General features: G+C 42.3%; 1 protein-coding gene and 1 long non-coding RNA gene across 14 annotated transcripts in view; one reads left to right on the top strand and one right to left on the bottom strand.

The window, feature by feature from the left end:
• LOC124953301 (CUGBP Elav-like family member 4) overlaps positions 1-16,297 on the top strand; it is a 518,014-nt gene that overhangs the window by 217,734 nt on the left and 283,983 nt on the right. The window lies entirely within an intron of this gene.
• LOC124953309 lies at positions 8,668-16,198 on the bottom strand. The gene is made up of 3 exons (XR_007102195.1): positions 15,428-16,198; positions 14,760-15,046; positions 8,668-14,513 (listed from the first exon to the last, which is right to left on the bottom strand). It is a non-coding gene; the product is annotated as an uncharacterized LOC124953309 (long non-coding RNA).

Raw genomic sequence — 16,297 nt, 5'->3', positions numbered from 1 at the left:
TTTTACGAGAACAGTGTCCCAATATATTTTTTCCCCCAGAAACGACGGCGATCTCGGTGAAATTTTTTGGTAGCTATTACTGGCGGGAAAGAAGGAAGAAAAATGGCTGAGAGTGATTCGTTTTGTTCTTGTGGCCGTTTTCTTTTCTTAATTCATGATCTACAGTTACGAAGTAAGTAAGGAGATGGCTGTGGTAGCTTCTAGGTAACTTCGCATACGTATAAGTAGACTATAGTGCATAGTTAAAAGTGCCGGTTAAATACACGGGGTAGTAGTCAGTGGGAGTAACAGTAGAAGTAGCAAGGTAGACTGCATTTGTTCGACGCTAATAGATACGGCGATAGGGAACACGCTAGCAGGCACGCAATAAATACCGCGCTTTCGAGCGTAGAACGCGCTCAAGCTTTTTCTTGTCGCGACTGAGGTAGTAAGAAATATAAGGGCGTAAGTGAATGAGATAAAAATGGGCAGAGGAAATATGCCAGAGGAAAAAATAAGACATCGAGTGATATGATAAACGCTTCTCATAAAAGTGAGGATATTTTGTTTTTCATTGATAATACATCATTTTTTTGTGAAATACAAAAGAAATTTAAGTATGTCGTTTTTTTTTTAATAACATATCTCGTTGGCGCTATCCTCAAAGCGACGAACGTACGTAAACTCAAAGCAAATTATATTGACAAAAGGAATAATATTAAATGAATAATAATTCGACACGAAGCAGATGGCATGGCTATCTCGTGTGTCGTACAATCGGCAAATTTAACGACTAAATGAATTTACGAGGATAAGCACTCTTTTGGACCACGGTGGGAATCAATAATGCGTTTAAATATTTCATGGATTTCCTAGAATTCGGCTTGTAGGACAGTCACGTCGCGCCCATCTATCGAGATCGGGCCAACTTCAATAGTTAATGGGAACAAACGGGTTTGTAGTTGGCTATTGTAGGTACGCGATCACCTTCGGCCACCATATTTACCACCAGGAGCTCTTTCTCGCGCCTGATGCGGATGACATTACGTGTTTATGCAAGACCACCGTGGCAGTGCGACGTGGCGACGGCTTTCGATTCGCCATCAACACGCATGCACGAGGTTAAATTTACAAATTCCAGTTGAAAATCCAAACTCGTCCTCGTGTCCTGTTCTCGGAGCTTGATGTATACGCAGATGCTGCAGCATGTATCCGCAGAACGTGCCGCTCGTTTCGCGTTATCGCCTCTCGCGAAATCCACGAGATGCACTCGCGAGTGCGCCTCATCCAACATTTCATTTATTTCTCTCCTACGTGACGATCCGTTACGAGATCAAATTTGGTTCTGTTACCTTTGTCGGTCACGTATTAAAAATACCTCGTGATAGGCAGTGCTACCATTGTAAAAATATTTTTCTTATTTCTCATTGAATATAACTTTTCTAGTGTTTTCTAATTAAAATTGCTCTAGCGCGCATCAGACCGTACCTAACAGACCGATTCTTAGAAAGAGAACAAGAGAGGTCGAGGAGGAATAGAAAGAGAGCTCGATGTATTAGAGGGTGCAAGCTAGTGTACAATGGCAGATGCCAGCAGATTCATCAAGAAGCAACGTGGGTAATGGAGGCGTTTAACGGCTGCGGCTAGTTGCATATTCATGCTCACCTTTCCGCCTTCGCGCTGCGCAACCTTCGTCGATAACATCATGAGCTTTTACGCCGGTGGGATGCCTCGCTTTTTTTTTGTCGTTAAAAGCACTTAACCAGCGCTTCACCAAGAGTCCCTCCTTTCCTGTCCCTTCGTTCCTACATCAATATAAATCGAGCAAATCCTCAAATTTGTCCTTCTCTTCTCTTACATCCCTTTAAATTCGAAGAGAAATCGAAATAAACAAACAATCTTGACTTCTTCTTGAGTATCTCGAGTCATCTTGAGTACTTGGAATAATTTTTTTCTCGATCGTCTTTCGGCGATTATGTCATACCGGTCGACGACCCACAATTTGCAGTAGCAGAAGGCAGAGTCGTATTAGCTGTGGAGGGTGGAAAGTCCAGCAGCGATTATTTAGAAGCTTTATCGTAACGCTTTCCCTCTTTTTTGCAGTGGAGAGACGAAAAGAAACAAAGAAACGTGAGCGCAGACTGAAACATGGGTCAGATAGGCGGGTTCGTCGCGTGCCGACGTATACTGCCGGCCTCGCCCCCGCCTGTCTGCCCTCTATCCTCACGAAACTCCAAAGATTAACGACGAGAGGTGGCGCAAGACATTACCTATCCGCGCGTAAAAAGCTAATATAACCTTTTTGCATTCGCCGGCGATATAAATTTACCGGTTCCGCTTCTTTACCAACGTGAGCGATAATGCTTACCCTTGTTGCTACTACACACGCATACTTCCTTATCGTGCTATTGCGACTAAAAGATTTTCGAGAATTTTTGGAAACTACCCGCGGTCTCATTTCTCCAAAATCATCGTTTATTGGCGTCACAAACGAATAGAAATTACAAAGACGTTTTAGATCTGGACGAATTATAAGTTGAAACGAGTTGAACAGACGAAACTTCCTCCAGTATAGATCAAGCGAAACGCTTTCGTGACGTCGTTCGAAGCAACGATAATTGTCACGACGTGACACTACGCTCTTTTCGTTTTATTGGCCGGTTTGTGAACGGTTTATTGAGGATTTACGCGGCACAATATATCTCCTCGCTGATCCCTCCGTTTCGCGTTTCTTTGGCCCTCCCTCTACGAACGTAGCTTTTTCGGACGGGAGACATTTATTAAGGGTTATCGCGGCGTCACTGTAAAACGGGGACAAGTATTGACAATCGAACGGAGTTCAGAAGTAATCTCCAATAATCCCGTCTATCCTTCCCTCTTACTCCCATCGGCTGATGCTTCCACGCTTAAAGTCGTTTTGCGATTACGTCTGTCGTACTTTGCTACCTTTAAAACATCGAATCATAGGTATCCTCGGTAATCTCGTTTTCTAAATCTTATACTCTTACTAAAAGTAAAACACTTTGCGTTGTAAAAAATTGTACGCTGTATTTAAAATGAAATGAACAATTGTCCGTCCTTGTTTCGAAGCAAGCTCACCTTTCTCTCCGCAGTTACTCTATGATCCGTGTGACCCTACGAAAAGGCACTTCCACCACTTAAACCACATATTGGAATAAGTGTATGTGTGGAAGCGTACGTATAATCCTATATACCTATTCCGTAGTCCCTTGAAATATTGCTCGTCGCTCCCTAGAAGATGTACGATGCGTTATTGTTGAAAGCATCGGAGCGAAAATTTCGGTGTCTGGATGTATCCCTCTGTTCTCCGCCCTATGGCTAGGCGCGACGTCCTCTCGTCTCCTCGTCCTCTTTTCCCACCGACCCTCGCTCCTCTTCTCATCCTTACTCACTGTATGCCATTCGCACGCGACATCCTCAAACCCCCATCGAGACCGAAAGATGGGTGTAAATGTAAACAGCGTGTCTGCACGTCCGCGAAAGACGGCTTTCCGACGGTATATCAAAGGGGAACAGTTTCTCTTTCTTTTTTTTCTCCTCCTTCTCTTTTCCTCCCACTCCCACAGCAATCTCGATTCTCGAAAATTTTCTTTCCCTTTCCCAGCGCGGTCGTTTCCGTTATACCGTTCTTTTCAACATTCCTTGTTTGTTCTCTTGTCACCTGTCAAGCGCACTGCAAACCTCATTCACGCGCGCCTACGTTCGAATCCGTCCGCAAAACCCATTTGATCGCTTTAAACGAACGTCGAGAGTGAGAGTCGGAGAAACTTGGATATGCATGTACGTACATACATGCACCAACGATATTATTCCGTACGAAACTCGTCAATGTGATCTTAACGTGGAAAATAATTGATCAGATTCTCAGCAATATAGAGCACCAAATAGTCTTCCATTCTTTAAATTACAAATCTGTTCGAATTTGCGTTACGGTTACGTTTCTCAAACCTTCCAGCGTGTATTATATTATTAACTATTTTATTTTGTCCTCAATCACGTTTTAATTGTAGAACTTGTGCAACGATCGATTTGACGTTTCCTTTAACGTTTTAATGAAAGGCAATGTAATTAATATTTTTTGCAAAAGACGATATGGAAAAAAAGAAAAAAAAAAAGAAGAAAAAAGAAAACCTATATTCCACTTTAATTTTGCGGTTCGTTCACCCACGCATAATTACAAATTCTGCAATATGCATTTCATATTTTCCGCGTTTTCACCTATTTGGATATTTCGTTCGTTATCGTCAAAGCAACAGAGCGAGTTACATTTGAAATCATATTGTGATTCGTTGTTGGCGAACGAGTTGAAGACTACATAGATGATGGCTTTAACTGGATCTGCCATCCTCTCTCTTTCCCTTCCTTCTCCCCCCCCCCCCCGCCCTCCCCCCCCCCTACTCTCGCCATCTCTTTTCCGTCAACACCCATGCCTACTCGTCGTACTTACTTTTTCTCTGGTCGTATTGTGCAATAGCTAAATCCATTTTGGTATTAGATTTCTTCGTATCTTTCGCATGCCTTTCATGGTAGCATTGATGGATTAAAGAAAAGAGAGTAAGATTAAAAATGGAGGAAAAGCTGGGAAGAAGGATGGAATACGAGAGGGAAAGAGGCGAGTTGGAACGGAGCCACGTTGCAAAAGAGCTGATACTTGGAATACGATGTCATTCGATCATAGGGCCGCCATCCACGCTGCTTAGAGTCAATTTGTTAGATCCACAAATGAATTTTGGATCTTCCTTTCTACTCTGTATTCATCGATTTTCCAAATAAATTAATCATCGTTTTATTTATCCGCTATGCAACCAAGAAAATTCACTATCGTCTTCCGGTTACTTTTCTAACAGTAGTTCACATTTCATTAGTGTACAATACATGCGATTTTATTCTTCATGCTTAGGTTACATAAATAGAAAAAAAAAAAAAGAAGGGGAAATCCATTGAACCATCGCACACAAATATATTTGTGCCTATTACCATAAAGGATAATAAATACAAGTTTCGAGTTTATTATGCTTTCTTCAAGGAAAAGAAATGGACTAGTGCAGTGGACGAGATGGGGCTAAAGTAAATGCACCAAATACAGAGTTAAGTGTTTGCCGACGGAGAAGAAGAAGAAAGGAGGTAGGGGGAGGTGGGAGTGGATGGAGGGAAAGAAAAACGAGGAGAAAGAGGAAGAGAAAGAGAGACGGGTATGTCCGACCTCGAGAGCTGGCGCGTAGTTATGACGCTGCGAAACGTCGAGTGGAACGAAAATTGTGATGAGTGTAGTGTGAAATATTTACACGCGGAAGACAATCCATCACCGGCACCTTCACCCTCGACGTATTCGCCATCGCCAACCAACGTCGTTGCCACCATCATCAGCAGAACTACTACCGACAACTTCAACAGATCTACCAGCAACTCCTTGCTTTCCAGTACGCGGATCTACGAAGCCGCTACTGTGCTCCCAACCTACTTTACGCCTCCGCAACCTTCACACCTCGTAGAGTAGAGTAGAGTGCTCTTCATTTCTTCGTCCCGGACCTCCTCCCGTCACCGAACTTGCCTTTCCACCTCGTCGTTGACTATGTCATCTCACAATGATTTCCAGCTTTCAACAATGTCCCATCTTTCGCGCTGATAACGACAAACGCTTCTACTACGAGATAATGGACTGTCTTCGGCTTGAAAGAAAAAGCTACGAGATATCCGAACGAGTGTTAGAGCTATCCGTCAAAACACTGCTTGGTGTAATCACTTTTTTGAGTCCCTTTATTTTTCTTACTTGAAAGGATTTAAAATGAAACGGTTTGTTGATTTTTAAAAATGTATTTTCTTGATATATTCAAACACACGAAAAACTATTTCTCACCGAAAGAAACTAACTAAGGCACAAATGTGATAAACTAATAATTTTTATTCGTTACGTTACAAAAAAAAGACTACAAAGAGTTAGCAGACGAGTCTCCTCTGCATCCGGGGATCAGTGGAGACGCTATCGTTATTATGATCATGTACAATCACGATCGAGCGAGCCACCGATAGAATAATTCAAATTTATATGTAAATTGAATTTAATGGTCAGGACTACACAGATAACTTTGGGCTAACACCGTGGCGTGGGCTGCCAAGCATGAGTGGCTGGTGTAGGGAAAAGGGTGAACCGCCTACTCTCTGTGATTAACGACGGTCCGCGGTAGTAATTTGACATTAGTGCTTCCGATGAAGGATCGAATTCGCGTTCACGTACATCGACACAGTCGATTTCCGTGTATCGACTGTCCTATCGAGTCACCTCCAACGTCGTTATATAAATTAATTAGACTTTCTAAAATACACGTAGGTATTGCGCCATATCACGCAATGGGATATATACATATGTACGCCGCAGTCGAACGTAAAATGACAGATGGGCCAGTCCTTGCTTCGTGTTCGATGTAAACGCGCTACCAAATTCTCATATAAAATAATTGCCTTGTAACTCGTTTATACCATTCAGTGAGAATATATTGCGCGTATAGTACCTACACGCGTCGTTTATACGTTAACCATACTAAATACGTTCGAAAATCCATTTCTTGCCTGATCCTTTTGATAGATATCCTCGCTATACGTTTATTGGCGGTCCACCGATATTTCCTGGGAATTTCATCGTCGTTCTTCCTAGGGAATAAAAACGTCTTTCTACTTTTTAATCGAATATTGACGTTGACAAATTACTTAAGATATCCAGGAAAAAAATAATAATTTAAAACGAATCAATTCCATAATATTATACCTCCACTCTAAAAAGAAGCAAGGTTCTTTACTTTTTGAAACGATCACTTTAGAAATGTATGGAATTTTGTCACAGGATCGTTCACGGGCGTATGGGTCACTATTCGTACAGTGACGTTTCAACGGTGATTCGACGGTACATAAGGTTGCAATGCAAACAGTCAGGTCGTAGTAGAAACGAGAGGAGGAATGGCCAGGGTAGGCAAGCCTGGTTAATTACTCAACCCCATCCAGCGAAGCGAGTAGGTAGGTAGGCAGGCAGGCGGGCGGGCAGGCAGGCAGGCAGGCAGGCAGGCAGGCAGTCAGGCAAGCGAGCTTCGGTCTATTCTATCCCCTGTTGCCCTCAAGCCTTTTCCGTCCAAGCCCTGATGGATCACCCGGCCTGCCCGCCACCCACAGAATGGCCAACAATGACTTTTTGTTTCTTTTTATTGGGAGTAGGCGGATCGCAAGCCGACCAGAACAGAGTATTTGTCGCTATATAGCTTCGATCCCCGCGCCCATCTGCCCTCGCGATTCCATTCGTCCCCTTGTTCTCCGACCGCCGAGTTCTTTAGTACGCCCGACTAAAATAGCGGCACACCCAAAGAGAAAGCAAACGCAAGAGAAATTTATGGAGGAAGGGAAAACCAGAGATAGAGAGATGTAATAATGGCTTTCACTAAGCTTTCCTGAAATTCGATCATTGAAACGTCATTTGCAGTAGTGTGCTTATAAAAAAAGTCTTTCAGAAATATGCCGAATATTCGTTTTTTCTTACAGAGTTTTCTATTTGCACCTAAGATAAAGCAAGCAAAGTAATTAGAGGGATAAAAAAGCGGACAATATTATAAAGCATTTGGAGGTGTAGGTAAAGTGAAAGAAAATATAAAGTTATAAAGACATGAAGGGGAAATACGGGTAAGAGTGCTTATACTTGGACACGGAGTACTTAGGTATTGGAGATTTGAGAAAGGACTTTTGTAGGATGACCCGAAGGTTCCTGCTGCCAGTGACAATTCAATCACTTGCAAACTCTATAAACTTTCCTAGATACAACTAAACATCGAATCATACGACCAAGCTTCACCTTATTGTTCGAAACTTTGTCTCTCTGATTTCTCCTGCCGGTAAGAATTAACACTGTTGTAAAATACCGTGTTTGCGATATTTTTTTTTGAATCACGACTATCTCTCTCTCTCTCGCTCTCTCTCTCTCTTTCTCAAGTTTGACGAAAGTTACGTTCGGAAAAGTAAAAGCGTCTCGATAGGTTGATTCGGTCACAAACTTATAGTCTGGGTAATTGAATTTGTCCTCTTGGACCATGTTGAAGTAATGTTGGCAGTTGTATACGCGGTCCCTGAGGCACGCCAAGGGCTTCGCTTATTATAATGGGCTCGAAATTTGCATAATGGATACATATGCACGCGCGGAGAGGCATCCTCGATTCTAGAGCCGTTCTCTCCTTTTCTTACTCGCTCTCTCATTCAGAAGAGAAAGATAGACAGACAGAGTGAGAGAAGGAAGGTAGTTCACCAAGCTCCGAGTAGCGTCTTAGTTGTTAGTTGTTACTTGGTATACGTGTCCTATGTAAATTTATGTCCCATTGTGCGAGTTACCTAAGATCCAGGCTGCCGCTTGTGGTCGGGCTTGTAATTCTTGCAAAAGAGCACTGATTAACTTGCGAAAGTCAAGAATAAACTCTCCCCCTTTTGCTAGAATTTTCTTTCGCGTAAGATGGTACACCTACGAAAGCGTTCGCTTGCACGAAAGTGTAAAATATTCTTCGTCGAAGTATTTTTCCAAGAGACCAGACTAAAACTCTTAACTCAATTTTCCTAATTACGTCTCTGTATTTAGGTAAAACGAATACATCGAGTTATAAGAATCTCGCAAGATTAAGGAAATGCTAATTCTATGTGTGATAATTCATAAGAGATCTACTCAACGATTATAAAACTGTTTATTATCTTAAAGATAAGAACTTAAGTCCACATTGTCATGTCTTTGGATCGATAGTAGAACCTATCGTCCTATTTACTAAAAGAAAGCAAGAGAAACAGAGATAAAGTTCACGAAATTTCGTCTAGGAAGATGAAGCGTTTCGTACGCGCTTCATACGGTTGACCCATTTAAATATACGTCAGCAGGCACGACAGTTTCATCCCGAGACGGCGTTATCGACCCTCAGCGACATCCCTCACCGTAAGGGAAGTATCCTTGCATGTATCACCTAGACTCTGACAAAGCTTCGCAATTAACTCTGCGAACCCTGTGCGCCCACGGCGGTTAAGACGAGCTATCGGAGAAGGTGAAGGTGAAAGAGGAAGAGAGAAGTAAGGGAGTTAGGAAAGCTCCTTGTATCAAGTCGCACGTTTCTTGTAAGTAATCGCTGTTATTCCTGGACGATTCTCTCCCCGCTATCTTCCACCATTCTTCCTTACTACGTGACACGTGCGAGCGATACTCTCGTTCTCGCGAAATTGCTATTGTGTCGTTCTTTTCGCCATCGTCGTATTCCTCGGAAAGAGGAAAAAATCTTCGTTTGGTCATCTTCTCGCAAAATAGATCGAAGGCTCTCTTCCATGCTTTTCATTTCTTTCTTCTAATTCTCTTTTTTCGATCGGTAAGGATTTCTTCTTTTCTACGCAAGTCTCCTTTTGCACTTTGATTATATAACTCTTTATGTGCTTTCGGCATCAGTTGATATTACTTTCCTCGCATAAGGCCAGCAATATTCGTGGTCAGGCTTTTGTTATAAATTAGTTGAAACGAGTGTTCTTATAACCTGGAAATTGGGGAAGTTTTTGTAATTAAGGAGTTGACGTGTTTGCGATTAAAAGTACATCTCTCGTAGGAGAAACTTATTGATCTTCTCGCTTTTACTTCTCCTCTCATCCTCATCCTCTTTCTCCTTCTCTTGTTTCGACTGAACGTAACTTCGAGACGAAGTTCTATGCAACAGAAGCCACGTAGCGCAGCATCTGCCGCGCTTGCATAGAGAGCAATTGTAAAAGAGTCGAGCGCGATAGCATTTTGTTTCGTGGTTACGCAGATGGTAGAAATACTTTTTACAAGATTTGCTCGCGGATAAAAAAGAGAAGAGGGGAACAACGCGAAAGAAGCTTAGGAATTGATCACTGGCATATGCATGCATACGCTGTAAATTTTATATGACGATTCAAGATATTTTGCTCGAGATAAATCTCGATTATTTGACGCGTTCCTCATCTGACCATGAAGTAGATATATACTGTTCTTGCTTTAAAATATCCATATCATAAAATATTACAAAACTATGGTACCCATATATAAATAAATGACGATTCGAAAAAACTTTTGTGATATATACTTTGTAAAGGGGAACGAACACATTAATTTTGCACTGAATTCCCAAGGAGAGAGGGAGTCTTGGAATAAGAAAAAGAGCAGATATGCGAAGAGACAATGAATTAAAAAGAGAGAGAGAGAGAGAGAGAGAGAGAGAGAAAGAAAGGGATGCTGCGACGACGCTGAAGACCAGAATCTCTGGCGTTGGGTACTTTCTGATGCAACATAATGTGACGAGCATTGTGCTGAAGTTAACGGTGGTGGGTAATTCAACGGCAGCATTTCCATGCAAAGCTTCCCGGATGAAGCTCAGACAGAAAGCAGAGTAGCCGCGGGTGCCGCAGACCTCTTCTGTATCCTGATCGCCCCGTAACTGCGCTGCACCCTTGGCCCTTCCTCTATCATCCTTGTCTTTTTCACCTTTTCTTCTACTTTTCATCCACTCCTCCATTAACTCCGACGACCCACTTCATTGTGCGTCGACCTTATCCGCGACTAGCCGTACTATTCTTACATCGCGATAACGAATGCTCGTGAAATGCTTTTTACGACATGGAGCTTCGTTCTTTCATCTGAATTTATGAGTTAAAAACAGGCATTTGAGAAAGAAAGATGCCATTAATTTTTTTATTTGAAAAAAATCTTATGTGCTCCTGAAGGATTATCTTGTTATAACGTTTCACTTGATATAACAGTTTGTTTAAGGGGATGCATGAAAATGTTACTGCCTTGTAATTGAGCGGGAAACATTTGAATACATATCCGATGCAAGAGCTTTATTTCTTACTCGATGGGCAACGCAGACAGCAATTCCCGGTGAAATACGTTCCACTTCCGTCGAGTCAAGACCGTTAATGTAAACCACTAAACCAGCGTGTTTCTCCTTTCGCAAAGCTGAACCACTTAAGTTCTCACTGTTGTCAGTGTTCTCTTCTTCCGTATTCTATATGTGACAAGTTTTGAGCTTCTGTACCAGTAAGTAGTTCTGTACCAATTCCAATATACATTTTATACGTTATATAAAAACACTTAGAAATATTGTTTCGTACTGTAAATTTAACAAATAACTCTGTCGAAGTACAATTAATTATCACGTGAATGAACGCATAAAATGTTGACCAGTTCGTAATAATAAGTTAATCTTCAACGGATATATTATTGTTTAATTGGGAAAAAATTATTTAAAAAAATGTTGTTTTCTTCCATATTATTATAAATTCGCAACCTTACCTCGGACAAACGGTGCCAGTAATAAATAATAAAAGTCCGGGAACGATTTTTCACGTATCTTCAGGCGCATCCGAAGAACCGTCCGGTTACTGTGGGGTGGGAGGCGGAAAAAGTGGAATAGGATTTTCCTTGGGGATACTTCAATATCGTAGGTGAAGTACGTATATCCATAGCGCGCCCCTTTCAGCTCTCGAATTTTATTAACGTATTGGCGGTGGACGGTGCTACGGACGTTTTGGCTTGGGTAAGAGGGAGGTTGAGAAGGGTAGTAGGCGGGTGAAAGGGAGGATGAACGAGGCACATACGGCGACCGATCGGGGACTGGAGGTGGGGAAGAGATAAAGAGAAGGAAAAAGAAAGAGAGAAGGGAAGGGGAGAAGAGGGAGAGAGTTCGGAGCCTCGCGCCGCATAATGTATAACATCATCTTTTACGATATCTCTTTTCTGGGACGGGATATAGGTAATGCAGGGTATTGTATTTTGCGATTGCATTTTCAAAGACGTCCGCTTGCGCTTTGAATATAAAGTTGCCTCGAGCGAAGCCGGCCGTTTCACGTGCCGCTTTCGATGGCGTCGGAGAAGTGGGTAGAACACTTTCGCAACTAGCAGCTGCGCCAGCACGCTAACCGTCTCACGATTATCATACCGAGACTCTAAGTCCTTTATCGTCTCCACGATTCCAGGAGAATAAGAGAGTACATAGTATTCTGTGAGAAGGATATTCGTGATCGAAAATAATAATCGTCCTCGTAAGTGGTTGACTTTGAACTGTAACGACAGGAATAAATAAAATTGGCCAGTTCATTAGTTATACCAATTCAACTTGACAATCATTAGTCCAAAGAAATGTTATCTTTGTGTTTTAAAGGGGGTACATTATAACTCCTCTACGAGAAACGGCCAATTGGAATCGTAGTTCAATGAAGTAGACCGAAAAGTTTCAAAGTTATTTGTAACTTGATCACAGTTATATAAGTTATATGTGTGCTTGTAGCTACCTGCGATAGTATTGTTGAAAATTCGCATGAACGATCTAGAGAGTACGAAACGTGGTAGTTTCCCATTGAATCATACGTTAACGATGCTCGAAGAAGGGAATGGCAAGGGAATGAAAAGAGAGTAAGAGTCGATGGTAGCTAAAGAGTTCTATCGTAGATGGGTGGTGTGGAAAGGGATTCAGAGAAGTTGAGGAGGAGTTCGAGGAGGACGGGGCTACTTCCGTGATAAATTAATCGTCGATTTCCGACGATTACAATTTGGTATGCTTCCAAATCGCTTGCACCCTTTTTGCGGCGGTGAATTTTAGCCGTGTGCATTTTTCATTCGGTGGCGAGCGTCGTTCCTGTGGGGCCCTCAAAAAGAGGATATCCATCTTCCCCAGAGGTTGCTGGCCCTCCTCCGCGTCCCCCGTTATAACCCGTTCCCTTTCTACCTCTGCCCTTCGTCCTTCATCCTTCGTTGCTGGTCGGTTAGTCTTCGTCGGGTGAGAGAGACTGGCTCGCTTCCAAAAATATTATAAAATTCCCAATTACGAGGCATAGATTGGCGAGGTAAATTGGCCCCGTAGCGAGTCTCCCGTAATGCCCGGTACTCAATCCTATACTCGGTACTGTGACGACTTCTTGTCTACCCTCCTACCCTTAAACTGGTCCTCGTCCTCGAGGTCAGCGACTGAATCGAACACGGAACCAGATCCTCTGCTTCTCTCCAATCGGTAATCCATTACCGTGACGCGATTGGGTAATTGCAGGTGCGGGGCCCATCTAGAGACGTATCCACCTACCTTCCTTCCATATCCCTCCGCCGCATATCCCCGTCTACAGTATCTATCCTTTTCGTCCTGGTCGATACAGCCTCTAATTAAACACTGAGCGCACAATGACAAACCTACCTTGTAGTCGGCCTGCGTCGTCAGTAATGGTGGCTGTGGGTTGCTACCGTCGCTGCTGCGACTACACCAGCAGCTGCCTTTCTACGTTTCCATCTCCTTCTCTTTCGCTTCCTTCTCTCTCCCCTATCTCTCTCTCTCTCTGTGTGTGTGTGTGTGTGTGTGTGTGTGTATGTATGTATGTATGTATGTATGTATGTCTGTTAGCTACCGGACACGGAGATCCGGTAATTCGGTTAATCTAAGGCGGTTGTTACGAAACACGACTTCAGATAAATCACTCGGTCTTCCTAGTAGCTACCAAACTATTCTCTTGTTCTTCGTTTTCAGAAAGTACAAAGGTGTATGCTACGGAGTTTCGAGAATACAAGGAGCAACGGCTAGTTGTCTTACTATCGTTCTCTTCTCTCCGTATCATTTAATAAACTACAAAGCATGTTCTTGTCCGAAATAGTAACTTGAATTTTGTTAGGTTCTTTCCTTTTTTCCAAATCTGTTTACTCGTTAAATTTTGAAATGGAGTTAAATCGTTATACATACTAAAACCTTTACGATTTTGCTATACGACTGATCAATATGAAAACTGATATAAAATATGAGTAACTTGGTATAACTACCCTTTGTAGTCTTTCATTTCCTCTTTCTTTTTCGAACGTTAACGTGGATGATGACCCCCAAGAATCGTAAAGAACAGATGTCATAAAAAATATATTTACGGGACATTCAGAAAATCTCGGTGTGGCATCGTTCTTGACTGTTCTTTCTTTTTTTTTTCTCTTTTCTTTTTCTTTTTTCTTTTTTTCTTTCTTTTTTTTCGTTCTTTCTTTTTTTTTTTTTCTTTCTTTTTTTATGTATAAGAACATCGTTCTCCCAGCAACAGCTTATCCGATCTTTCTTTATCACACCGCAGGCTGAAAGCTTTCTTTTTCTCCTTCCGGCTCGAGCTAACTCGATAACGGTGTCTTGCTTATAAAGAATTAAAGTAACTGCTCTACCCACGTGCCAAGTGGCAAAAGCCTTGCTTGCCCTCTCCTATCCCCACGAGGACACTGCTGTGTCCACACTATTCTTCCTTCCTTCCTTCCTTCCTTCCTTCCTTTCTTCTTTTCTTCCTTTCTTCCTTCCTTTCTGCCTACCTTCCTTTATTCCCTCTTTCCATCCTCTCTTCCTTCTCATCTTTTCGAAGATCTTGCCTCGTTGAAGATCCCTTTGCGCACTTTCAACGACATCCAAGGGGATGCTATAGTTCTGGGACAAGACGAAGCACCGTGTTCGGAAAAGGTCAACGTCTTCGATCTTCGACGCAAAGTCGTTGATGGTACCCTAGGAGAGTAGACATCAATATATTTTTTGAACGAGGAAGACAAAGTTCAAGAAAGTATTCTCTTCAAATAAAAGTATTTTCATCATGTTTTATTCAACATGCTATCAACATTATTAACTCTTGGACATATTTATCGTAATACGGTCCGCGTTGTGATAATTCACAAAATCATAAGAACAAACCATCTGACTGTGCTAGAAAAAGGGACGGTAGGAAGAAGTTAAAAGTCTGAAAGATATTCCTACCTTGAAAGTCGAAGGAGAGGGCAGTCGAACACCTGGTACATTCCAGTGATATATCCGACAAAACAACCTTCAAAGTTGCCGGTGGCCTCCGCTCGAGGCTCCAAAGTTGGGCCGTTCGGAGACTCGTAAACACGTACGATGCACCTGGGGTTTCGACGTCTTTTACCGATAACGTGACGCCTATGCACGCACCCTTATATCTCAAAGATTTTAAATATTTAACTTCATGTCCCCTTCTCTCTTCCGGCTGGAGCAACCACTGTTGGTCACGGATGTAGTGTTTTTTTCTGAACCAACAGAAGAGCTCGTTATGTCGTGATCCGACGAATTTTTCGTTTTGTCGAGAATAAAATTAATTCTTCTGTGAAATAAATCTAAGAGTTTATTTAAACTTTGTTTTGTTAGTTGAAAGTACGTATGGATTCGAACATTGTTTTTCGCGTTTCCGTCGTATTGGGATATAAGGTATTTGTATAGATAATATCTGTATTAGATGTGGCCAAAATTACATATATAATTGATTGGGACTTGGAACGGATCCAACGTAAAATGTTCTCGCCTGCGTATCAACAGTTACTTTTCGCAAAGGAAGGTAAACCCGAGGTAGAAGAGAAAGAGGATATCGAAGGGCATTCGAGTGCTCTTCAACTTTGCATTCAGTGAGATACCTCAGCAAATTCGTACACCACTCGCCAGAAATCCATTCCTTTCGCTTCTCCATCCTTGAAAGCTCCTTCTATATCTTTCTTTTGGCCTTACAGTATGCGCAATACCTCCACGAAAGTTGTACAGTTCGACACACGCGCGCACGCACTTCTGATGATGTACATGTTGCGCTTTCGAGCTAATCGTTATTTTGCGTGGACAGTACGGGTGATCGATGCGAGGGATAGTCGTAGAAGGGCGCGCGACGAAGCGCCGAGAGCAAACGTGCGAGAGAGAGAGAGAGAGAGAGAGAGAGAGAGAGAGAGAGAGAGAGAGAGAGAGAGAGGGCGGCGCTCGGAGCGCGAGAGGAGTAAAATCAATGATGGCCTCTTGAAAATTTCACCAGTCAAAACGACAGAAATAGTCGGCGTTGCCGTCGTGTTGCTGCTTTAAATCTAAGGACCTTTCTTTCTTTCTCTTCCCTTTGCTACTTCTCTCGCTCTTTCCTTCTACCTTATAATTCTTAGGAAACACTTCAAAATGTACATATGTGTATATATATATATATATAATATTAAACACGATAATCATAAGAGAGTCTGCAGTTACGTCCACACGCAGATATAGATCGATATCGACATGTATTAAGCCACACACAGCCGTATGTAACATCATCCAAACTTTTATGTTTATACAGGTCCATGGTAGCTCATACGCATACGCATTTGAAGCATACCTAGCACAGAGTCACAGATAGATTTCAAATATGCAGAGATTGTTCTCCGAGGTGAAGTGCAGCTGCGAACCCGGGGTGTCGCCGATCCGAGTAAAAAATGGATGAGAACTAAATGGAAGGGGATCAAGGAGAAAGGAATTGTGTAGAGCGACCATCA

Source organism: Vespa velutina, chromosome 12 (assembly GCF_912470025.1).
Source record: "Vespa velutina chromosome 12, iVesVel2.1, whole genome shotgun sequence".
NCBI lineage: Eukaryota > Metazoa > Arthropoda > Insecta > Hymenoptera > Vespidae > Vespa > Vespa velutina.
The sequence above is the reverse complement of the archived record's forward strand: the minus strand, read 5'-3'. Positions and strand labels throughout refer to the sequence as shown.